The 24,396-nt window shown below is 43.0% G+C and overlaps 1 protein-coding gene across 1 annotated transcript in view; it reads left to right on the top strand.

Moving 5' to 3' along the window:
* The window catches only part of CFAP47 (cilia and flagella associated protein 47), a 730,879-nt gene that overhangs the window by 373,717 nt on the left and 332,766 nt on the right, over positions 1 to 24,396 (top strand). The gene's annotated exons all lie outside the window — the stretch shown is intronic.

Here is a 24,396-nt window from a genome sequence, read left to right as displayed (position 1 = left end):
AGGCTCCACCATAGGCTCCCATTCAAATATCGGCATGGAAGGGAAATTGGTGTATCCTACACGTCCCCTGTATAGTTACTTTGCCTACTTTCATTTTACATTTAATTTTATATGTTTTACTCCCAGCTGTTACTGGGAGAAACACTATTAGCAGGCTAGCAGTATTGCATCCCTGACTTACCATTAGAGATGTCCCGAACGGTTCACTGGCGAACGGTTCCCGGCGAACTTCGATGGTTCGCGTTCGCCTACCAAAGGCGAACTTTCCCAGAAGTTCGATTCGCCTCATAATGCTCTATTGAGCAAAACTTTGACCCTCTACATCACAGTCAGCAGGCACATTGTTGCCAGTCAGACTGCACTCACTGGTGGAGCCCCACCCCCCTTATACAAGGCAAGGTCCTTGAGCCATTTGACTTACTCGTCTGCCTATACTAATTAGTTAAGGGACAGCTGCTACACACAATCTGCTAGGGAGAGTTTAATTAGCCTCTTGTAGGCTTCTCCTCCCACCTCCCTCCTCCCACCCTTCTACCTATTCCCTCCTACCAGAGGGAGGAGGGTCTCATCTGCCAGGCAATTCTAGTATTTCAAAAGCCAGCTTACATACCGTGGCTGGGGATTGAACCCAGGTCTCACTGTGTGGTGGGCAAGTACCGTAACCGCTGTACCACCAACACTACTAACTGAAGCTAGCCTAGAATGTACCATTTCTACTCAATCCAAGAGAAAAATTAGACAAGGCAAATAACATTTATATCACGCTTTTCTCCTGGCAGACTCCAAGCGCCAGAGCTGCAGCACTAGGGCACGCTCTATAGGCAGTAGCAGTGTTAAGAAGACTTGCCTAATGTCTCCTACTGAATAGGTGCTGGCTTACTGAACAGACAGAGCCGATATTCGAACCCTGGTCTCCTGTGTCAGAGGCAGAGCCCTTAACCATACACCATCCAGCCACTGCTTGAGGATATGTAGCCAGGCATGGCCTTGCCTTTTGTGTCCAAAGAGAACCCCAGATAGCCAGGTAGATTCATCTCTCTCTCTCTCTCTAGTAGGGATGGTCACCGCTTTCCGCTGAATTGTTTTTTTGCGCATAAATGCATTGAGCATAAATGGTACATGCTAGGCTGGCTTCAGCATGTGGTGTTGGTGGTGCAGTGGCACTGTACCACCAACACTACATGCTGAAGCCAGCCTAGCATGTACCATTTATGCTCCAAAATACAATTCCGCGGAAAGTGGTGACCATCCCTACTAGAGAGAGAGAGAGAGAGAGAGAGAGAGATGAATCTACCTGGCTATCTAGGGTTCTCTTTGGACAACTGTTGAACACAAAATGCAAGGCCATTCCTGGCTACATATCCTCAAGCAGTGGCTGGATGGTGTAATGGTTAAGGGCTCTGCCTCTGGCACAGAAGACCAGGGTTTGAATCTTGTCTCTGTCTGCTCAGTAAGCCAGTACCTATTCAGTAGAAGACCTTAGGCAAGTCTTCCTAACACTGCTACTGCCTATAGAGCGTGCCCTAGTGGCTGCAGCTCTGGCGATTTGAGTCTGCCAGGCGAAAAGCATGATACAAATGTTATTTGTCTTGTCTAATTTTTCTCTTGGATTGAGCATAAATGGTACATGCTAGGCTACTTTCAGCTAGTAGTGTTGATGGTATAATGGATATGTTAGTTACCTACCATACACTGAGACCTGGGTTCAATCCTCAGCCACGGTATGTAAGCTGGCTTTTGAAATACTATAATTCCCTGGCAGCTGAGACCCTCCTCCCTCCGGCAGGAGGGAGGAGGGAATAGGTAGAAGGGTAGAAGGGTGGAGGGTGGAGCTCCAGGTATTAGAACCCTTGAAACATGTTTTCTATCATTATTCCAGCCAGTAGAAATTTTTCTAAGTTTTGAAGTTCGCCTCCCCATTGAAGTCTATTGCGGTTCGCAAACTTTTTTGCGAACCAAACTTGTTGCAGAGGACATCACTACTTACCATGGAATGGTTCTGTATCATGGTATTGCATTGGTAGTCAGATGTTTACCAGTCTGCAGACCTGTAATCATTACCAGGGCTGTATATGGGGTTTGGGCTACCCTAGGCACCTCAAACCTCTGACCCCCCACCACCACCACCACCAAAAGGACAGAAGCGTGCTGCGGCAAAAAATGGGCATGGCCACAGAATGCAGTGGGCATGTCCATAACATACAGTGGGAGCGACCAATTAAAATTTCCTAGTAAGAGTGCAACCCTAAGTCGGTGGGGCTGTGTTTTCTCCCCGGATATTAGTAAAGTTACCCTAAAAAGGCAAGTAGGAAATGTTCCCGAAAAAACCCCAAAAAAAGACACACGTGTTAGTCAGTATTCTCTCGCACAAAATAGTGGTAAGTATTAGATTGTGAGCTGCTCTGAGAAAAGTCAGTAACATGACTATGTTCTCTGCAAAGTGCTGCAGAAGATGCCAGTGCTATATAAATACATAATAATATGGTAGGACATTAAACTATTTGAATGATCTCCCCGTTTGTATGTTTGTTTGTTCTCCACGTGTCTGTGTGGGTTTCCTCCAGGCACTCCGGTTTCCTCCCACATCCCAATAACATACGATACAGATAAGTTAATTGGCTTCCTCCTAAAAACTGGCCCTAGACTACGATACATACATACACACATGACTATGGTAGGAATTAGATTGTGAGCCCCTCTGAGGGACAGTTAGTGACAAGACAATACATATTCTGTACAGCGCTGCGTAATATGTTGCTGCTATATAAATAAATAGTATAATTACAGTATAAGTAGCAAGGACTATAGGTGTCCCCAGTATAGATAGCCAGGTCTATAGGTATCCCCAGTTTAGGTAGTAGTCAGGGGCATAACTAGAAATCACTGGGCCCCCTCATGAAAATTTGGATGGGGTCCCCACCATAGGTGCCAAATAATTGTAATGGGGCAGCGTTTCACTATAAAATAATTGTAAAGGGGTAGCGTTTCACTATAAAATAATTGTAATGGGGCAGCATTTCACCAGAAATTAATCGTAAAGTGGGCATCATTTAACCAGAAAATAATCGCGATGTGGGCCTCATATCACCATAAAATCACAATGTGCGCAGCATTTCAGCAGAAAATAATCACAATGTAGGCAGCATTTCAGCAGAAAATAATTGCAACGTGGGCTGCATTTCAGCGGAAAATAATCGCAACGTGGGCAGCATTTCAGCAGAAAATAATCACACAGTGGGCAGCATAACACCATAAAATAATCGCAATGTGTGCAGCATTTCAGCAGAAAATAATCGTACAGTGGGCAGCATTTCACCAGAAAATAATCGCAATGAGGGCTGCATTTCAGTAGAAAATAATCGCAACGTGGGTAGCATTTCACCAGAAAAGAATCGCAATGAGGGTAGCATTTCAGCAGAAAATAATCGCAATGTGTGCAGCATTTCAGCAGAAAAAATAATCATGCAGTGGGCAGCATTTCAGCAGAAAAAATAATCATACAGTGGGCAACATTTCACCAGAAAATAATGTTACAGAAGGCAGCATTTCAGCAGAAAATAATTGCAACGTGGGCAGCATTTCAGCAGAAAATAATCGCAATGTGGACAGCATTTCAGCAGAAAATAATCGCAATGTGGGCAGCATTTCACCAGAAAATAATAGGTGTCCCCCAGTTTAGGTAGTAGGTCTATATGTGTCCCCCATTTACGTAGTAGGTATATAGGTGTCCCCAGTTAGGTTATAGGTATATAGGTGTTACCAGTTTAGGTAGCCTGGAAAGGGGGAGCGGGCACACACAGCAGCGGGGAAGGGGGGACTTCCCCTCCCCCCTTACCTGGGGCTTCCACTTACCCTTCCTTGCTTTCTCCTCAGTGCAGAGTGGCAGGAGCCGGCGAACATCTTACCTCTTCCAGGCACCGGAGGATGCTCTGCATGCCGCCGTCTGGTCTAGTGACGTCACGACTAGACCACACCAGCGGCATGCAGAGTTTAGGCTCACTTCCCCGGCAGGCCGCTGCCACTCTGCTGGAGGGGGGAGTGAGTTCCCCTTCATGTGTGTGTTCGCGAACCTCCGCAAACGTTCGCAAATTTGCAAACTTTTGCAAACCGCAATAGACTTCAATGGGGAGGCGAACATTGAAAATTAGAAATATTTATGCTGGCCACAAAAGTGATGGAAAAGATGTTTCAAGGGGTCTAACATGAGTTTTTGCATGGATGAGTGGGATAGACGCCAAAAGTCCCGGGGAAAAATCTGGATTTGACGCAAAGCAGCGTTTTAAGGGCTAAAATCACATTGCATGCTAAATTGGAGGCCTAAAGTGCTTTAAAACACCTTGAATGTGTATACATCAATCAGGGAGTATAATTAGAGTACTGCTGCAAACTGACACACCAAACTCACTGTGTAACGCACCGCAAACAGCTGTTTGTGTAGTGACGGCCGTGCTGGACTGCTGCGCACCATGGCGAGAGTGCAGGCCGTGGTGGTTTTCAAGCCCATATGGTTCGCCGGGCTGTGGTACCTCAATGATGGAACAATAGTGATTGTCCAGCTGATCAAATTTGGTCCATCGCTGTGTGCCAGAGATGTCACCACTTGCCTTTCAACATCGCGGTACAGTTTAGGTATCGCTTGTTTTGAGAAATAATTGCGGCCTGGTATCTCCCACTGCGGTGTATGGCTTTGCTTTTGTGTGCTGCTTTTCCTCAGGTGGTCATCCCATTGCAGTTTGTGCTTTGTAATCATGTGCCTTCGTAAGGTAGTTGTCCCTACGCGGGTCTTGGTTTTTGCACGGCTCAATTTTCGGTGGCAGAGTGTACAGATGGCATTGCTCTCCTCTGAGGTAGACACACACAAAAATTTCCACACCGCTGAGCCCTGGGATGATGGCACTTTGGTGATGGTTGCCGACGGAATGTTAAGTGGGGTGCCAGAATCGGAGCAGGAGGAGGAAGCTGAGGAAGATGAGGTGTTCTGTGTTAAATAGTCAACTACGTCCTGACAATATTGGTGGTTGATGGCACGTGCCTTCTTCTGAACACTGTACTTTGGTTGAGGGCAACAGGAAATCACGACAGCGTGACCTCGAACAGACCTGCCAGGTGGCCTGCCTCTGGCTCTGCCTCTTGTTTTGTCCATATTGGGGGGGATGAAGTGAAAGGTATGCACTGACTTGGCTAATACAATGTACGGTCGCACAGGTGCAGTGAACAGGTATGCAGTGACTGGTGGTATTAAATAGCACACTGCGTGTGCTCACGTACGAAGGTAGGTGGGTGCACTGAACAACATGTAGGTAGATATATATAGTGCTGCTGGGTATTACAAATGTGCACCTGTCACACACACACACACACACGTACCGTGAACAGGTGCAATGACTGGTGGTATTAATGCGTGCGCTCACGTAGGTAGGTCAGTGGACTAAACAGTGAACAGGTGCAGTGATTGGGATTACAAATGTGCAGCTACCTGTCACACACACAGATAGTCACTGAATGTGCTGGACCTGGCAGTGGCACAGTAGGAATTAAGGGGCCAATGGCCAGCTGCGACTGACTGACAGGGCTGTATATAAATATAATGCAAGTGGGCCATACACACAAAAAAAATAGATCACAAGAACAAGATTAGCTCTCAAAGAGCTGTTGAGGGGTGCTTCTCTAATTACTGCAGGCACATGAGTGAGTCCAATGCCTGACGCTGCCTGCATTTTATAAGGGGGGGGAGGGCCTCTAGGCGGGAGTGTAGTTTGACTGGCTACAATGTGCCTGCTGACTGTAATGTAGAGGGTCAAAGTTGACCCTAATGATGTACTATGGGGGCGAATTGAACTTCCGAAAAAGTTTGCGGTTCTCTGGGATCGCAAACCCTGGAATTTCGCTAGGAACCGTTCGCCGGTGAACCGTTCGGCCATCTCTACCGAGGGGCCACCCATGGCAAAAGATACGGGCCTGATCATTACTATTTTACACCCTCCATTTTCTCAGCAGTATTGTTATAAAAATCAGGGGGATTCATGCATGGTACATGGTTTTATGAAGTAAACAGTTATGTTGACAAATATGAGATATTTTACATTTTTTAAAAGTTTCTGAATTATTTACAGTCGTCGGTGCACTCAGTCCAAATGTAATTTAGCTTGCTTATAAAACTTGGATTATAAACTGCACAGGGATATGTGAGCATACGCAGCTTCAGTAAAGCTGCAAATTAATAGCAGCTTTGCAGAACATGTTCTGTAGAGGGCATCCTTTCTGTAAGGTTTCTGCTTTGATAGTAATATAGTCTGTCACCTTGAAGATCAGAGGGTCAGAAGGTTCAGGAAGCTTTCAGTTCTTTTATTACTATCTTTACTGATATTTTATATAGCACGAGCATCAGGCTCCATAGTGTTGTATACAGCAAGATATATGCATGGGTGGGTAACACAAAAGGCATGTAATATGCTGTATGGCTATTACATACTAGTACATTCTGCTGCATGAGCACATGTACAGCAATGAACAAAAAATGGGGGGGGGGGGGGGGGGGTAAAATGGTACAATCTAGACAGAGAGTCAATTGAACACCAGCTGAGAACAGTAATACAAGTAATATTGATGTAGTGATAGGAACTTTGTCAGCATGTTCTGGAGGAAGCAAACATGGGTTGGTCTGATGTGAGAGAGCGTTCCAGATAGATTTAAAAAAAGATATTATTATGATAATGATTTATTAAAGTAGAAGCAAACTGTACAGAAGTGTCAATCCACGAGTCAAATAAAACAGGATAACTGCATAGAACGTAGCAATAACAGAGCATAAATATGTGAATAAACAAAAAAAAAACAAAAAACAAAATAAAAGCAGTTGTAGCATAAATATACCTTTTTGTAGCAGATTCACTTCAAAAAGGCAATTAACGTCCACCTTTAATTTTGACAAAAAGCTTGTCTGATTGGTTTCTGTTAGTTTACAATTCTTTGTACATCAATATTTCACTTTCCACTGCCTTTTAAAGAATTTCAATAGTCTCAGACAGGCGGAGGATGTCAGTAAATGGCATCTTTCCAGACATCTCTGAAATCCTGACATTTCACTTTGTGTTGGTGGTTGAACAACATGCTTATACAGCTTATACATGATTGTTCCTTCTAAGACATTTTGATCTAAATAAGAGTTGTATTTACCTAGAATGGCACTGCATCACTCAGATATATTGCCAGTGCCTGCATTCCTTTTCTTAGGATTAAGTGTGAAAATTGAGGTAGATTTGCTGGGAAAAAAATCCATCTAGAAACTCCGCTTACCCAAAAAGTGCCTTTTTAAAAATGCTGCCATTGGCGTGTTTATTTCCTGAATTTATGTTTTAAGTACTGTTTAAGTAAAATTATTTAAAGTGTACTGGCTCTAAATGTAACTAGTATCAAGTGCCATGTCTGGGGCAGGTACCAGGGAATTTAGTTTTGTCTCAGCTCTCTGAAGAATTATTATTATTGTTATTGCTCTGGACTTATATATTATTATTTTAAATTTATATAAATAACTACATAATTAACTACTTAATGACAAGCTGACTTATAAAAACATCCTGCTAGAGCCTCTTAAGTTCTGCTGCCGCTGTGCGCGTGCACGTGCATTCCCGTGCACGTGAAAATAGTGGAAAGAAAAAACACCAAAGAAAAGATACACCTTTATTTCCAAATACTATATTGTCACCATACTTTGTACTAGGGACATAATTAAAATCTTGTGATAACCAGAACAAATAGGCAGGCAAAATGTGTGGGTTTTATGCACAGTAGCAGTGTTTATATTAAAACTATAGGGGGTGAAATTGGAGAAATAGTGTATTTTTTTTTCATTTGTTTTCTTGTTTTTCCCTTTTAAATGCATAGAAAATAAAGTAATTACTGGAAACAAATATCAACCCCAAAAAGCCCAATTGGTGGTGAAAAAAACAAGATATAGATCATTTCATTGTGGTTAGTAGTGATTGGCAAATGAAAGGGATGAGCACTGAAAGGTGAAAATCTCTCTTGTCCGTTAGGGTAAAAACCGCTTTGGGGTGAAGTGGTTAAAGAAATAACTACTTTCCTGAAGAAGTCATGCTTAGCTTAAAGGGGTTTTTTTCGCGAAAAAAGTAGGCAGTTAAAAAATGTGACAGATGACAGGTTTTGGGCCAGTCCATCTTTTTAAGGGGGATTCTCAGAGCTTTCTTTGTTTTCAACAGCATTTCCTGAACAGCAGTTTAACTGCCAAAATAGCAAGATACCAGCCGGCCTCCCTAATCACTTGCACACTATTATGTCAGCTAGATTTTGCAACTGTTGTTCAGGAAATGCTGTTGAAAACAAAAAAAGCCCTGAGAATCCCCCTTAAAAAGATGGACTGGCCCAAAACCTGTCATCTGTCACATTTTTTAACTGCCTACTTTTTTCACGAAAGAACCCCTTTAACCACACCCTATCCATAATATTGGCCTATAACTGTAATCGTTTCTGTCAGGGATCAACTGGGAGTCTTGGGAAATGACTGTATCAAACACCTTTGATTAAAGAGGCACCATAACGACACATATATTAGAATGCAAGTGAATTATTCAGGATACCCACTCTGATGTAAAAAATCCTGGCTTCAGCTTCAGAAACAATTCATATATATACATATGTGTACCCTGGGAGAACAGATTTTTTTTTTCTTTTTAGCTCACAACACATAACACTGAGCCATTTCTCGGTGATGCACCTTGCCAGCAGTAAAATTTTTGCAACCTGTGATAAATTTCAGAGTATAAACAGGGGTGAGGAAAGAACAGTGGGCAAACACTGACTGAATGCTTTATAAAGTAATATTGTAAAAAAAATATATAAAAGAGTGTGAGTTGAGATCAATACAAATGAGCACTTCCAAAAGATGTGGCCAGCAGTGTCTAGTCGCACATGATACTGCAAGCTTATTTCTGTGTCATTGCTCTTTACTGTGCCCCCAGCTGGGAAAGCCTTTCAGTCTGGGTTACATGCATCTTGGAAGTGCAAAGGTGTTAGATCTTCTGCTGCTTCAGACAACCATGGATGTTACACATAAAGGAGTGACTTTTGCACAGAAATAGACCAAACAAATATTTTCATGTAAAACAAATTGCTTTGAAGAAACACATCATGACCGTGTTAAAGAAAATTAAATCATGCATATTGGTAAACAGAAACACATAGCAGACTCAAAGAAAATTTTACTAATGTTAATATATACTACTAGCCGACCCGCAGCGTAGAATACTCAGTGGCGGGGAGGGGGGTCGGACCCTCCCTCCCTCACCTGGGTCCCCATGTGCGCTCCCCCTTCAGCTTAAGCTCAGCAGGACCCCCCCTCACCTGGGTCTCCCATGTGCGCTCCCCCTCCAGCTTAAAGAGGAACTCCAGTGAAAATAATGTAGTAAAAAAAGTGCTTCATTTTTTACCATAATTATGTATAAATGATTTAGTCAGTGTTTGCTCATTGTAAAATCTTTCCTCTCCCAGATTCACATTCTGACATTTATTACATGGTGACATTGTTACTGTGGGCAGGTTATTTAGCTGTTTCTAGCTGCTCTGTCTGTTACAGACAGCTAATAACAGCTATTTCCTGTCTCTGAACATTGTTACATTGTGGCAGTTTGCCAGCAGTACCGCGGTATTCAGAGCCTCTTGTGGGAGGGGTTTCAGCACAAAATCAGTCACACAGCGCCCCCTGATGGTCTGTTTGTGAAAATCATTGTCTTTCTCATGTAAAATGGGGTATCAGCTACTGATTGGGAAAAAGTTCAATTCTTGGTTGGAGTTTCTCTTTAAGCTCAGCAGGACCCCCCCCTTCCCTCACCGGGGTCTCCCATGTGCGCTCCCCCTCCAGCTTAAGCTCAGCAGGACCCCCCTCCCTCACCTGGGTCCCACATGTGCACTCCCCCTCCAGCTTAAGCTCAGCAGGACCCTCCTCCCTTACCTGGGTCCCCCAAGTGTGTTTCCCCTCCAGCTTAAGCTCAGCAGGACCCCCCCCTCCCTCACCTGGGTCCCCCATGTGCACTCCCCCTCCAGCTTAAGCTCAGCAGGACCCCCCTCCCTTACCTAGGTCCCCCATGTGCGCTCCCCCTCCAGCTTAAGCTCAGCAGGATCCCCTCCCTTACCTGGGTCCCCCAAGTGCGTTTCCCCTCCAGCTTAAGCTCAGCAGGAATCCCCCCCCCCTCACCTGGGTCCCCCATGTGCACACCCCCTTCAGCTTAAGCTCATCAGCAGCCGCCGCTATTATTAAGAGGCAGCGGGTGGGGATGACACACCTCTTTCCAGCCGCGTTCCAGCGTGCGTTCCACCGTCGTCACTTCCTGCAATGCTGCCCACTGTATTGTAAGTGGACGGCATTGCAGGAAGTGACGACAGTGGAATGCACGCTGGAACGCAGAAGTGATGAGTCCTCCCTGCCCGCTGCCTCTTACTAATAGCGGCTGCTGCTGCTGAACTTAAGCTAGAGGAGGAGCGCAGATGGGGGACCCAGGTGAGGGGGAGGTCCAACCCCCCCTCCCTGCCGCTGTGCCCAATACCCACTTTCTGCCCGCTACCCCCTCCAGCTTGGTGGCAAGTCTAGGACCGCCCCTGGGGGCAGGGCGCTACTTAATAATAATTAAAATCCAAACATTTATATAACCATTTTCTCCTGTCAGACTCAAAGCACTCAAGAGTTGGAGCCACTGGTATGTGCTCAGGAGGCCACCTGCAGCTTTAGGGAGTTTTGCCTTGAACTCCTTACTGAATAGGTAACTGACTCTAGCCAGGATTTGAACCCTGGCCTCCTATGTCAAAGGCAGTGCCCTTAACCAGTACTCTATTTAGCCAATGCTACTCTTCTTCTTGATTGGACCGGCCCTGGGGGCAGGGCGCTACTTCTTCTTCTTGCTTGAAGGTTGAGGCACTTACTCTATTATATATATAGATTTTTATGACAAGTGCAAAGTGGCCTGCATATTTGTAGCGGTGTCTCAGAGCTTTCAGAGAGTCCTCATTCCCAAGAATCTCTAATGTGAAAATACTTTAAAGATGAACTGAAGTGAAAAAAATGAAATTAATAAAATTGTTTATTTAGGCTAAGCACATAATATACTGCACACCTGGAAATGCACAGTAAGTGCCTCCATTTGAGCCCTGTGTCTCTTAAGTGACCTCAGTCTCATAGCCAATGTTGAGGCATGTGTTATGCATTTGTATTTTTTTAAAGGGTTTTGTAAAAGAAAAGAAAACAACTCTGCAGTTTTTTCATAATGAAAAGGAAAATGCAAGGGTTTAAAGAAAGTAACAGCCATTGCTTTTATCTACCACGCAATGTATACCTTCAGTATAATTCAACTTGCATCTGTTAAAAGGGAGAGATCCGCTCAACCAGTGCATAAAAGTCCAATCTTTATTCAAAAAATGTGCATCCTGGACATGGCAAAAGTAGCTCATGCGTATCGGAGCTCCATGCTTGCTCCTTAGTCCTAGCTAAAAGTGCCCTTGCAGGAGCCACAATTTATACATGCACAGCTCCACCCAAAATGGTTATTAAACTGTCATTTTTCAGAGTTCTAAAAACAATGTATTCTTTGCACTTGTAATCGATTTCGATTTTCTCAAAAACTACAAGGTCTTTTTGGAAAATTCTTTTTTCCCCTTATACCCACTATTCTCCTTAACATAGGTAGCACATTTGGAGTTAATAGCATGTGTGGGGGCTTTGCTATTCACTGCCAAACTCGGCATGAAATTACGTGAAATTTTACACGAAATTACTGTGCAAAATCAATTGAATTTACAAATCGTAATTATGTATAGGCGTAATTGCGAAAATTTACGTGAAATTTTGCATAATCGTAATTAGCTGATTACGATCATCACTAATCCTAATACCTTCACAAATTTCCTGCAGCCTACTCCATGAGTAGGAGGATCGATACAATTACCTTCCTCTCCATTCCTAACTTCCCGCCTTCACTTCTATTGGTAACCTTCCCTATCCTCTCCTATAACACTAACCTACCCACACTGCCAAACCTGCCACTTCCCGACTGCTAGCTGAGTGGCCGTGACAAGGTTAAATCCAGCTATATCCTAGCCAGGCCTTCTGGCTTTATCATAGCCGTGCCCTCAAGGGCTACTTTCCTTGGAGATGAGCAGGTGACTGTGTGCTAAAAACACGTGCTTTGACTAGTAAGCCTGTTTCATATGTGACAGTTGCCTAGCTTGCATTGGTGCAGAAGCAAGGCTGTGATGTGGCCAAAGGGATGGTAGGGGCATCATTGGTGCAAAAGGAGTAGGGTAGAGTTGTGGCATGAGCAGAAGGAGTGTTGTCAAAAAAGAGGACATGGATGAACTTGTAAATAAAGAATTTAAGACAAATTAGGGAATGCATTCTGGCTCACTGGAGATACAACTGTTACAATAGCCAATGATGTTCAGGTGTTTGAGCTGCATAGTATGCAGATTTATAACTAGGAATGGAAATCTCCATGACATGGATTCTCCAGTAGATAAAGAAGTAGTAGGCAGCACCCAACTATCACAGTGTGGCATGCTTTGATTGTTATCCCTCTGTCTCCAGCAACAGCAGTGGAAGTGCGAAGAGAAAGGAGGGTTCTCGGTCCAGTGGTGAACATCCATCTTGTGTAACATGACCTCTGACCTGAAGTCAGGTGGCTAATTGGGATGGAGTTAGATACAGTGCCTTCATTCATGATCCTGGATTCCCATCAGGACATGCACGCTTGCAAACGCCAATGTCCAGCTGATTTCAGGTTAGGCATTATGGGATAGAAGCTCACTGCTGGCAAATTCATGCCGCATAATTTTCGTACTTACTTGTCCCCAGTTATCTGTGATGCATGACTGATGTGAACTATCACAGTACATATAGTTCATCAGTTTGGGAAGCATTCTTTATTAATGTTTTCATTTTGTAAACACAGTAAAAAAAATCTCAACATGTGATACCTATTATCAGTAGCCTGCGAAACCTTGAACAAAATAATGTGCACAGCTTGCAAATGGGATCTAGAGACTGGTTTCACAGTGCATGATCAAAACCCCAGACACGTAGCTTCACTCCTTTTTTTTATTAAATCACAAGGCTTTTCAATAGATGAAGTCACTTAAACATTTCATCTATTCAGGACACTCATGCTGTACACTGACACATTGCAAAAGAACTGTGCGTTTTGTCATTCTCTGCTCAACTCCTTCATTTATTTTTATAGAATGAAGTGGGTTTTGATCTGTTCTCAGAAATTGAGGTGTTGAAAGAGAGACAATGCATATCAAAGAAGATAAAAACAGTCAGCTCTTGCTGGGAACAGGCTGACGTTGTCCTAGCAGTAAGCTAACAATCGTCATTCAGAATATTACCATGTCTTTATGTATGCATTCACATTTTGGTACATAAAATCATATTTTCTATACAACGATAACACAAGTCTCCGAAGGCTGATTAGGAAATATTGTCAGATGTCTTGAAACTTGATTTGTTCTCGTGAATGCTTCATTGCTGTGAAAATAACTGTTATTTTAGAATTGATTTAGTAGATTTCATGTAATTTGTACATTGTAGAGCAGACACTAAATGGTTTTAAACTTCAGATGGGTTATTTGCCTGCTATGAAGAGTGTAAATTGTATAATGTCAGTGACTACTTTGTAAATTGCTGATTTAAGGATTTGGATTACATAGACTTTAAGAGGAAATGAGATGGATTTGATCAGCTGTGCATTTATGGAGGAAATGAAAAATCATGTAGTGCAAGGATGTTGCTTTATCACTAATGATAGTCTCCTTCCTAATTTTTGGGACGCAGAGTGAAGCCCTAAGTTTTTCTGATGTATGCATTTGATGCCGGCTTGCATTTGGAGTACCACAAAGATAATACTTTGTCTGCTACTACTAGGCTAAATTGTGAACCAGCACTATTAAGTTTTTTTATTAGCACTGTTATGTTACAGTAGGTCTGCTCAAATATAATGTTGTCCTCATATCTAAAAGTCTAAGTATGGTCACAGAAGTAGAAAAGCTTGGATCAGGAATAATGGACATTGATTACCAAAGTTATCACATAGACCGCTATGTTAATTAGAAGCTATGGGACACAGATAGTGATGGTCATGTCTAGGAAAACTCATGGAGAAGCATATGATTTGTTTGATCAGCTGCAAAGCTCTGATTTGCTGTGACCTCATCCTGCTTTAACACATGACTTGCATATCTATCACCTGACTTAAAGTGTACCAGAGCTGTAAAAAAGGAAGATTTGATATTCGCCAGCGACTTCCTCCAGCAGCATAAACATGTGCGAGTCCCACACCATCCTCACGCGGTCTGCCATTCAGCCGTGATCAGCCCTGATAATAGGCTTAGTCGGGTCCAGTATGTGTCTTTAGTGCATGCGCAGTAGACCCAGAGTGACGTGACTGAGCCTGTTACCGAGTCTAATTGCGGCTGAATGGCAGATCGCGAGAGGACTGCGTGGGACTCGCACATGTTTATGCTGCTGGAGGATGCCCTGGGTGAGTATCAAATCTGTTTTTTAGAGCTCAGGTTGACTTTAAAGAGAAACTCCGGCCAAGAATTTAACTTTATACCAATCAGTAGCTGATACCCCCTTTTACATAAGAAATTGATTCCTTTTCACAAACAGACCATCAGGGGGCGCTGTATGGCTGATATTGTGGTGAAACTCCTCCCACAAAGAAATTCTGAGTATGTACTCCTGTCTGTGAACCTTACTGCATTGTGGGAAATGGCTGCCAAAAAAAGCATGCAGCAGCTACATCACCTGCCAACAGTAAAAATGGCACCATGTAATACATGTCAGAATGTAAATGAGGGATTTAAAAGATTTTACAATGGGCAAACACTGACTAAATCATTTATACATAATTATTGTAAAAATGAAGCACTTTTTCGATTACATTATTTTCACTGGAGTTCCTCTTTAACTGATCACATGCTTCTCCATGAGTTCTGCTAGACATAACACATTTTTGTGATTATCATACATTTCCCTTGCTTCTGACCTCCTAGATAATTGAACCCTGAGCAGGACCATGAAATGGGTAAATTAACTTACCTGGTGCTTACTCCAGGACCTCGAAGTCGGCAAAGTTCCTCGGCATCCTCTGGGCTTTCTCCCTTCTCCCCCCTGGTGGCTCCATTAGAGCATTGACTTTGCCCAAAATCACGAGTCACTGCGTATGTGTGGCCCCTCCCCACTTACTCCTTGCCCAAGCACCTGACGCCATAAGCGTTCTGGGCATGCGTGACTAATTCTTTCAAGAACAGCACGTGAGTAGAATGCTTATGGGGACGGACGTGGAAGCAAGATGGGTGCATAGATGGGCTTGACAAGCGCAGTGGGCCACAACTTCAGCTGAAGTCGCCGCTCTAAATGAGCCACTAAGGCAGAATGGAGGAAGCCCGGAGGAAGCTGGGCCTTTCACCAACTACAAGGGGCTGGAGGAAGTCACAGGTAAGTTCATTTTCCCATTTTATGGTCCTGCTCAGGGTCCCATTAAGATTATAATTCAAACTGCTCTTGAGACAGTACTGTGTTTACAACAGCTGTGCTATCTCTCCAGTATAACACAAGGTAACCCACTGTACTTGGTTGTGAGGCAGCACCTCCCAGTCCAAAGAATCTGACTGCAATGATAGTTGAAATGTACTATTATTATGCTTGTAGGATTGTTTAGCCCTTGCTTTGATGATCAGTGAAAGAAGTGCACGCACTATAGATGTTCATTCTCTTGAATAAATGTCTGTTATCTTAGTTCAGTAAAACCACCACAGATGCACTTTAAATATGCCAAATAACATGGCATTGCTAGTTTAACTGTCATTTGTTCTGTTTTTGAATATCAGCAGAGATAAACATCTTCTGAAACAAATCACAATGTGTTAGGTATTCATTTACACTGTAGAAAACATGACTTTCAAATTTGTTGGATTTTGAAGCCTTTCCCTAGAAACAAACAGTTGTTTAGCTGACTTTTATACAAGGTCATGAATATTTTAACTTTGTTGCGAGGCAGCAAGATGTATGATAAACGTGCTTGCATGTTAATTCAGGGGAAATTATAATACATTTTGCTTTACTTTACAATGTATGCATTAATCTAGATGTCAGAGTATAATGAACTTTCAGTGTAAAAGGCTACTTTGATAAATAAACATCCAAAATAGCTGGTACATAGTTATTATAAATAGCCTAGTGATGTAAAAGTTATGAAATTACGTGTTAAAGATTCAAGTATGTGTTATATTGTGAATGTCAGCATCAGTCAGTTGTCAGCTGTGAACTTAAGCATCCGTATATTAGCAAACACAACTTTTGTTCTGTACTTTATGGTTACATTTGGTTTTTAAGAGGTTATCTCACAGTGAGCTTATAGAAATAATTTATAATAGTAGCTACCCAATAATATACATTTGGGCTCAAGAATACAAAAACTTAAAGAGGAACTCCAGTGAAAATAATTTAATATAAAAAGGTGCTTAATTTTTACAATAATTATGTATACATGATTTAGTCAGAGTTTGCTCATTGTAAAATCTTTCCTCTCCCAGATTCACATTCTGACATGTATTACATGGTGACATTGTTACTGTGGGCAGATTATGTAGCTGTTCTGGCTTTAACAGACAGCTATAAACAGCCATTTCCTGTGTGTGTCATTGTTACATTGTGGCAGTTTGCCCAGAGTACCGTACGGTACCAGAGCCTCTTGTGGGAGGGGTTTCAGCACAAAATCAGTCATACAGCGCCCCCTGATGGTCTGTTTGTGAAAATCATTATATTTTTCATGTAAAAGTGGGTATCAGCTACTGATTGGGATAAAGTTCAATTCTTGGTCGGAGTTTCTCTTTAAGAACAAAATGGGAATATCAGAATATCCATCTAAGAGGCAAATCTTTTCTGACCGAGGAGGAGAAAGAAACTGTATCGACTTGGCCCACCTTCCATGTCTTTTGCTACCTTAGATATTCTTTCAGAAGCTTAAAGATGAACTCCAGTGAAAATAATGTAATAAAAAAAGTGCTTCATTTTTACAATAATTATGTATAAATGATTTAGTCAGTGTTTGCTCATTGTAAAATCTTTCCTCTCCCCGATTTACATTCTGACATTTATTACATGGTGACATTGTTACTGTGGGCAGGTTATGTAGCTGCTGCTAGCTGTTTTGGCTGTTAGAGACAGCTGTAAACAGCTAATTCCTGTCTGTGAACCTTGTTACATTGTAACAAACTGCCAAAAGTACCACGGTCCCAGAGCTTCTTGTGGGAGGGGTTTCAGCACAAAATCAGTCATACAGCACCCCCTGATGGTCTGTTTGTGAAAAGCAATATATTTCTCATGTAAAAGGGGGTATCAGCTACTGATTGGGATAAAGTTCAATTCTTGGTTGGAGTTTCTCTTTAACTTTGGAGGCCATAATACTGTGTTATCCTGGATACCCTGGATTTTCTCTAGCATTGTGGCTTTGACTCTCACCAGACCTCTCTTTTGATCTGGTACACAGTGTGGGGGAGCAAACCCCTGCACATTGTGTGGCACATTGTCAGCTTTCCTATTCTCCCTTGGTCAGCTCATCTTAGGGCTGGTGCACACCAAGAGCAGTTCTGAACATTTTTAAACTGCTTGGGGATAGAAAATTGCTTGGCTAATGTATTTCAATGGGCTGCTGCACACCAGAGTGATTCGTTTTTTCCTGACACGGAAACTTGGGTCCTGCAACATTTTTGAGATTTCTGAGGCATTTCTGCCTCAATGTTTAGTATAGGAAAGTGGAAAACCCCTCTGAAAAATGCTAGATCAGAGCGTTTTTTGAAGCGTTTTTGTTACAGTAGCTGTTCTGTTACATATGTACTGTAACAAAATATAAAAATTACACAAACGCTCTAAAAAACGCTAGGCATGTTTTAAAAATCTCTCTAAACATGCCTAGAATCGCTCAGAAAAACCTCTTCAAAAACCATTAGCATTTGCGGATCTGCTTGCGGATTTTGGTGTGCACTGGCCCTCAGTGACACAGTATCTAATGGCTGTCAGGGCATACATGTTGATGGTGTGATTCTTGTTCTTCCCATCAAGCTGGTCCTTCAGGACCTATCTTATACTTTGTGCACTTGGAGGTTGCTATTTTGATTGCCTCCTCATCATGGTTTCTATGTGATCTGTGTCCTGTGATCTGTGTCCTGCTAAGAGCTCTGTCCTATTTGTCTTAAAGTGAACCTCCAGACTAAAAATCTACTCCGCAGCACCGAAAAGGCTTGGTGTTTTTTTTTAACAGTTTCACAGCATCAGAACTTGGTTTTTCTTACCCAAGCCTTATTTTTAGCTGCACAGAAGCTAAGCTCCGCCCCATCAAAGAAATCTGCCTTGTTGCCTAGCACGTGCAGCTGGGAGGAGTGATCAGGACACAGGACAGTTGGAAATGTGTCTCTTGCTCCCTGTCACCTCCTTTCAGCCAAAAAGATGGATAACCCCATGGAATCAAAAACATTTGCCTGTTCTTTTAAAACAGGGTGGGTAAGAGATTATATTGCCTATCTATTTTAGTTAACATAACTAATGTAACTTAATGACAGTATGTTTGTTTAGGCTGAAGTTAAGTTAGTTAGTTGTTTAGGCTCTTTAAGCATGTTTCTTCTTTTCACTACCATCCTATCAGACTTCTCCAGCCCAATTGACATATCAATGGCCTAATCTGTGAATTAGCCAGTCAATACCTTGTTCACTATTAGCAAACAGCTTGATGTTAGCCGTATACAGGAGGTGGCCGATGGTAGTTCCACTCTTTAACTTGTAGCTTTATCCATTCCTTGTGATTATCTGTATGAGTGAGTTCAAACCGATAGAGAACTGCATTAGCCATTATGCATCTCCTTTGTTTGTGCTTCACTTGATGGCCACTTCCTATCTTGCATTATCTTCCACTGTTTTCCCCCATCCTACTAGATTCTTCAGGAAGGCTCTTGGTGTTCTGTTAACTTTGTTTACTTGCCTTCTTTATGATTAGCCTTAGTTAGTCTCCATCTTCATTTTCCAGGGGGAGCAAATAGTGCTGATTTTGACCATGTAATCCAGCATTTCCAGGATTACTACATCTGTCGTGTATCCCATTTTATTGCTGTAAGGTATGATGGTGTTAAGGATTGTGATGCATCCTCTATTGTCATATTCTGGAATCCTATCTGGTTCAGCCCCACCCTGACACCAGCCACTAAACCGGTAGTAAGGGCCAGCGCAGCCAGACGCTTCTGTAGCATCCAGATTATATTGACCGGCCTCGCTGAATGCTGCCCAAGAGTTGGGACCCACCACAGAAACGAACACTACTGCACCTTTTGACCTGGAACACTTTGGCCTGCACTGCCAAATGTCAGCAATCAGGATTCTCAGCAGCATCTGCCATCACCGTAGGTTTTGTTCATGAAGAACTGGGTCATCACTGCTGATCCTTCGCCTCCCTCTGTCCACTTCCCCATGTCTCCTTAGGGGTGAAAGATGATTGCCAAGTGCGTGCGGTAGTATGGCAACCTCGGCTCTTGGCTTTCGGGCATTATCCCCCATCCTTCCAGAACCTGTATGAGCCAAAACCAATTCTGGATACAAGCCCCCATTTGTACTTGGTGAAATAAATGATTCTGATTCTATCTGATGGCGAGCACTATAAAAACATTGCAGGATATTTGGGCGCAGCTGGCACCACCATAGGCCATAACAGGAATTATGGCTAGAGCGATGCTCAGTAATTTGGGTGCCATCAGAAGACGGATCCCAAATTACTATAAAAATTATTATTATTATTTAGTATTTATATAGCGCCGACATATTACGCAGCGCTGTACAGTGTATATAAATATCTTGTCACTAACTGTCCCTCAAAGGAGCTCACAATCTAATCCCTACCATTGCCATATGTCTATATTATGTAGTGTAAGTGTAAGTACTGTAGTCTAGGGCCAATTTTTTAGGGGGAGCCAATTAACTTATCTGTATGTTTTTGGAATGTGGGAGGAAACCGGAGTGCCCGGAGGAAACCCACGCAGACACGGAGAGAACATACAAACTCTTTGCAGAAAATAATTCATCCGCCAGCAATCGCTGGAAGGCTAATTACACTGTCCACCATGACGGCCTGGAGTGGGAGTAGTAATTAGCGCTGGTGGGACTTGTGCAGGAGCAGGGTGAGCTGTTTATCGGCTTTACCATGCCACCAAATCTCCTGGCCGCTAATTCATATGTATGCATCTGATGAAGGTACTCATTCACTGTCCATTGGTAGTTAATCTCAAGAGTTGACTGTAGCTAGGTTATCCATGATATTGTGCATCATATCAGCTACTTTGTCCTGTAATGGCAGAGGTGGCAGTGAAATTTTAGCACCAGGTGCTAGTGGAACATCTAGGTCTTCTTTTGGGCTCTCCATGTTTTCTTGCATGGAAGGTGTAATATGTTGTTGTTTTATCTCGAGTAGTAAGAGCAACTCCTCATTGTTATGTTGTGGTTTTTGTTAACGAGCTGCTTCTCAAGGTAGTTTGGATCCAGGTCTTTTGTCCATCTATAGAACCCTCATACATTTCAGATATCCTCTCTCAGTAGGTTTGCTGATGTAGTAGTATTCCAAGAATACCAGGGTTTCTTTTCTTGTTAAAGGGGAACTTCAGTCTAAACAAACATACTGTCATTAAGTTACATTAGTTATGTTAATTAGAATAGATAGGTAATATAATCTTTTACCCACCCTGTTTTAAAAGAACAGGCACATGTTTGTGATTCATGGGGGCTGCCATCTTTGTCATGGGGACAGCCATCTTTTTGGTTTAAAGGAGGTGACAAGGAGCAGGAGACACAGTTCCAACTGTCCTGTGTCCTGATAACCCCTCCCAGCTGTGCACGCTAGGTTTCAAATGTCAAATTCAAAATGTAAAAAAAAAAATTTGCACCAAAACATCAGAACGAGAACAACAACATCAGAAATCCCATCATGCTTTGCATAGCATCAGGGGAAAAATGCTTGGGCAGTTTTCTTCTGTGCAGCTAAAAAGAGAAACAAAGTTCTGATGCTGTGAAACTGTTAAAGAAACACCAGGACTTTTCAGTGCTGCTTAGTCGATTTTTACTCTGGAGGTTCACTTTAATGTATTCTTTGTTTTAGTAGTCCTATTATCACATTGCCCTGGTTCTTTTACATCTGATATAAAGCGATCTTCATTAGTTGTGTGTAATAGATAGCGGAGATACCGCCACAGAGGCAAGCGGCATGGCGGCTATCTCCGCGTATCAGTCGGCAGCCTCTGCCGCGCAATTACATGCTGCTGCTCTGCCTGGTCCTTCTATTGCACATAGATTGAGGGCTACGCGCACGCGCGCGCCAGGCGACAGGACCTTTATGCAAATAGAAGGGGAGTCACACGAAATGTTATTATATAAAAAAGATTCCTGTGTACACACCGGTTATACAGTCACAACTAGATATGTATATCTGACATTTTACTACCTGATGAGGGTTTTATTATAGCAGCACAGATAACTTTTTTTTATTTGACTTGTTTTTTTCGTTTTTGTGGACTAAGCACTGCTATTACTGTATACAGTATATAATTTACAGTATATAAATTATTGATGGTGACTATCATCTGAGAAAGGCATTGTTGATATCTGTTATGACTTTCTGCTTTCTTGACTATCCCTTTGATCTCTGATTCGGTACCTCGCATATCTGATATTCCGTTGCCAGACCCTGCTTGCCTTGGATACCGAATCAGCCTTCTGTCTTTGTACTTTATCTGTCCGTGTGTTGCCGACCAGACGTGCCCGACCTCGAGAGCTATCTCTCCTCTTAAAAGATAGTCTCCAGATCAGATAGTGACGTCCACCTTCAGGTGTCATTCACTCTCTGGTCCTTCCTATCTCCAGCCTGACTCCACCCCTTTGAGAGTCTCAGGCTGCTGGAAGGTTCCTGTGCCCTCAAGAGCAGTATTCCTTTACTGCCTATGGTCACCTGCTCAGCAGGTGCATTACTCAAAGTACTACTTTTACACCAAACACTCACATACCTATAGGTGTCCAGAGGTTAGCAATATATCTGTATTATTGGTGATTCTGCAGATCATCAATAATCAGGTATATATCTGCATTCTTGGTGATACTGCAGATTACCAATAATCAGATTCTCTCTGCGTGCTGACACCAATCGTTACAGAACGGCAGACCAAACCCAAATGGACGCACTCCGCAGCCGTCTGGATGCACTCACCACTACGGTGGAAAATTACACCCGAGTGCTGGTCAGTCACCAGACTCAAATCAACGCTTTGTCTGGGACTGTACAAGTTTAACAGACGGCTGTGGATACCGTGCAATCTCTTCCTAGCACAGACATACGCTTGTTACTATGTAACTGTCAGGTTAGCTGCTCCCAGCCCCTCCTCCTGAGTTTCCTGTTTGCATGATAAGTAGTAGCAGAATTGCGTATGATTTGCATCTGAATTGAATGCGAAGTGTGCAGAAAGTCTATATAGGTGCTACACACTGAGCTGGTGGTCATTTCAGATGCAGCCTTAGTGGTATGCGCTGGCGTTCTCCTTGCTGTTCTACCAAATGTAAGTTACACATTTTTTTTGCATAGCTGCTCCCGAGGTTTTAAATTTAGGTTAGGTCACTTGCCCGGAGGTCTGCCTCACCGTGGCGCAAGTGTCCAGTATAATATACTTTGCATGCAAACCATATTGGAAGCTAAAGTACCTCCTAGTTTAATAAATGTTAGCACTTGTCTTGGATGCAGGGCATGCATTTTTTCAGTCTGGCAGAGGTGGTGTATGCCTGTGCGATTAACCATTCAATTGCACATGTGTTTAGGGATGCACAGCCTTTCCCCCCACCTTTCCTTAACTTTGTAACTATGTAACTGTCAGGTTAGCTGCTCCCAGCCCCTCCTCCTGAGTTTCCTGTTTGCATGATAAGTAGTAGCAGATTTGCGTATGATTTGCATCTGAATTGAATGCGAAGTGTGCAGAAAGTCTATATAGGTGCTACACACTGAGCTGGTGGTCATTTCAGATGCAGCCTTAGTAGTATGCGCTGGCGTTCTCCTTGCTGTTCTACCAAATGTAAGTTACACATTTTTTTTTTTGCATAGCTGCTCCCGAGGTTTTAAATTTAGGTTAGGTCACTTGCCCGGAGGTCTGCCTCACCGTGGCGCAAGTGTCTAGTATAATATACTTTGCATGCAAACCATATTGGAAGCTAAAGTACCTCCTAGTTTAATAAATGTTAGCACTTATCTTGGATGCAGGGCATGCATTTTTCAGTCTGGCAGAGGCAGTGTATGCCTGTGCGATTAACCATTCAATTGCAACATGTGTTTAGGGATACGCAGCCTTTCCCCCCCACCTTTCCTTAACTTTGTAACTATGTAACTGTCAGGTTAGCTGCTCCCAGCCCCTCCTCCTGAGTTTCCTGTTTGCATGATAAGCAGTAGCAGATTTGCATATGATTTGCATCTGAATTGAATGCGAAGTGTGCAGAAAGTCTATATAGGTGCTACACACTGAGCTGGTGGTCATTTCAGATGCAGCCTTAGTGGTATGCACTGGCGTTCTCCTTGCTGCCAGACTAGGCATTGTTGATATCTGCTATGACTTTCTGCTTTCTTGACTATCCCTTTGATCTCTGATTCGGTACCTCGCATATCTGATATTCCGTTGCCAGACCCTGCTTGCCTTGGATACCGAATCAGCCTTCTGTCTTTGTACTTTATCTGTCCGTGTGTTGCCGACCAGACGTGCCCGACCTCGAGAGCTATCTCTCCTCTTAAGAGATAGTCTTCAGATCAGATAGTGACGTCACCTTCAGGTGTCATTCACTCTCTGGTCCTTCCTATCTCCAGCCTGACTCCACCCCTTTGAGAGTCTCAGGCTGCTGGAAGGTTCCTGTGCCCTCAAGAGCAGTATTCCTTTACTGCCTATGGTCACCTGCTCAGCAGGGGCATTACTCAAAGTACTACTGTTACACCAAACACTCACATACCTATAGGTGTCCAGAGGTTAGCAATATATCTGTATTATTGGTGATTCTGCAGATCATCAATAATCAGGTATATATCTGCATTCTTGGTGATACTGCAGATCACCAATAATCAGATTCTCTCTGCGTGCTGACACCAATGGTTACAGAACGGCAGACTGAACCCAAATGGATGCACTCCGCAGCCGTCTCGATGCACTCACCACTACGGTGGAAAATTACACCCGAGTGCTGGACAGTCACCAGACTCAAATCAACGCTTTGTCTGGGACTGTACACGTTTATCAGACGGCTGTGGATACCGTGCGATCTCCTCCTAGCACAGACAT

This window comes from Hyperolius riggenbachi, chromosome 2 (assembly GCF_040937935.1).
Source record: "Hyperolius riggenbachi isolate aHypRig1 chromosome 2, aHypRig1.pri, whole genome shotgun sequence".
NCBI classification, from domain to species: domain Eukaryota; kingdom Metazoa; phylum Chordata; class Amphibia; order Anura; family Hyperoliidae; genus Hyperolius; species Hyperolius riggenbachi.
Note: the sequence above shows the minus strand (reverse complement) of the source record. Positions and strands in the feature narration are given on the sequence as shown.